This window comes from Bison bison, unplaced genomic scaffold, assembly GCF_000754665.1.
Source record: "Bison bison bison isolate TAMUID 2011002044 unplaced genomic scaffold, Bison_UMD1.0 scf7180017864516, whole genome shotgun sequence".
NCBI lineage: Eukaryota > Metazoa > Chordata > Mammalia > Artiodactyla > Bovidae > Bison > Bison bison.
This window is the reverse complement of record NW_011495069.1, coordinates 2,790,119-2,792,006: the sequence shown is the minus strand read 5'-3', so window position 1 is coordinate 2,792,006 and position 1,888 is coordinate 2,790,119. Positions and strand designations below refer to the sequence as shown.

The 1,888-nt window shown below is 54.9% G+C and overlaps 2 protein-coding genes across 2 annotated transcripts in view; both read left to right on the top strand.

Annotated features, from left to right (window-relative positions):
* The window catches only part of LOC104981060 (phospholipase A2, membrane associated), a 10,677-nt gene that overhangs the window by 1,616 nt on the left and 7,173 nt on the right, over positions 1-1,888 (top strand). The gene's annotated exons all lie outside the window — the stretch shown is intronic.
* Positions 1,125-1,888, top strand: part of LOC104981225 — a 78,979-nt gene continuing 78,215 nt past the window's right edge. The window contains exon 1 of the mRNA XM_010830229.1: positions 1,125-1,171. The gene's annotated coding sequence lies outside the window, so the exon portion shown is untranslated. The remainder of the gene's footprint in view (positions 1,172-1,888) is intronic.

The window sequence follows — 1,888 nt, the reverse complement described above, 5'->3', positions numbered from 1 at the left end:
TGACTGCACTGGTTCTGCATGTAGCCCCTTCCCTCTGCCTTTTGGGCTTCACTGGTGGCTCACTCCATAAAGAAACGAGCCTGCAATGCAGCAGATCCAGGTTCAGTCTCTGGGTCGGGAAGACCCTCTGGAGAAAGAAGTGGCAACCTGCTTCAGTATTCTTGCCTGGGAAATCCCTTTGGACAGAGGAGCCGGGCAGGCTACAGTCGTTGGGGTCACAAGAGTCAGACACGACTTAGTGACTAGACCACCAGCACTGGGTTCCTCTGCCTAAGGATGTCCTGCCACCTGACTGTCCAGTGGGGAGAGCGGGCGTTTGGACAGGCACCCACCCTCTGTGCCACTTGACTGTCCAGTGGGGAGAGCGGGCATTTAGACAGGCACCCACCCTCTGTGCCAGTTGACTGTCCAGTGGGGAGGGCAGGCGTTTGGACAGGCACCCACCCTCTGCGCCACCTGACTGTCCAGTGGGGAGAGCGGGTGTTTGGATAGGCACCCACCTTCTGCACGACCTGACTGTCCAGTGGGGAGAGAGGGCGTTTGGACAGGCACCCACCCTCTGCGCCACCTGACTGTCCAGTGGGGAGAGAGGGCGTTTGGACAGGCCCTCTGCACCACCCACTACCAGGATGTCAGCACCCAAAGTAAAGCAAGCTTTCCTTTCTCCCAACTGGCCTCTTTGTCGGCTTCTGAGCGGTGAGCAGCCGGGACCTGGGTTCCGTAACATCCTAACAGTCGTTTGGGGGGTTTGTTTGGGTTTTTGTAAAGTAAATTCCTGATAACCCTCAATTAGTGCCTGACAAGCTTTGATAAGCGCCTGATGTCCTCTGATTGCCCGGCGTCCACTTCAGTGATGGTATCTAGAATAAACACCTTGCCAGCCACATGCCTATAGTGACCTTGCCAGGGCCATATGCCTCCCCTCACTAAGGCACCTTTGTATTGGAGATTTTGGGTAATTCAGTTCTTTTGGGCCACCTGCTGTTCCTCTTCCCATGCTTTACACTGACACTTATTGGTTTAGACTCACCAATAAAGGGTGAGCACACAAAACCCCAGGCCCCGCCTTCAGCCCCAATAAAAGCGGAACCCCAGACCCGAGGTCTCCAGCTTTCTGTCTGCCCCTGACCTGCTTTGGGGTCCCAGGTGTGCCGTGCAACCTCCACGTCCTGTAAGTAACAGACCTTTTTTCTTTCAAAATTTTCTGCTGATTATTGCTGAAGGGCCTCTTGCAGTAGTAACCACCCTACTGTCTGGTCCAGCCACCACACTGGTTATTGAGGGGTTAAGATCGCCACGCAACAGTTGTGCTGTGCGTGAGAGATCAGTGAGCAACTGATCTCAACGATCAGCGGCTTAACACAACCAACTCGTATTACTCGCCCAAGCAAAGACCACTGAGGGTGTGCAGAACTCTCTCCAACAGGTGTTCTCCCGTGACTGAGGGATCCCAGCTGCCTCCGTCTCTGGTTCCGCCAGGAGGGGAGGAGAAAGACTGAGGCGACGCATATGGTTTCCACCTCATTGCAGCCTGGCAGTGGGCATCAGCATTGATGCCCACATGTGTTCTGGCCAAATTGAGTCTCCTGGGTCTAACCTGGACGGGGACCCAGAGAATGTCAGGGGAGCAGGCTGAATGGGGATGGGCACCATAGCTTTGGCACACTGGCATTGGGGGATGTGTATTGGAGTGTTAACTGAAGGCTATGGGGGCCAAATTCTTAGCAGTGTTAGAGGGCAGGAAAAGGGCATCCGTTTTCAAAATGAAAGCTAGAATCACTGTCTCCCTGAGGCTGAGGAAGAGAGAGCAGTCAGCCCAGTCTCCAAACAGGCAAGCCCTGGGCATGCGGTGGCAGCAGTTTCGGGGTGGGGGGGAAATGCCAGGACA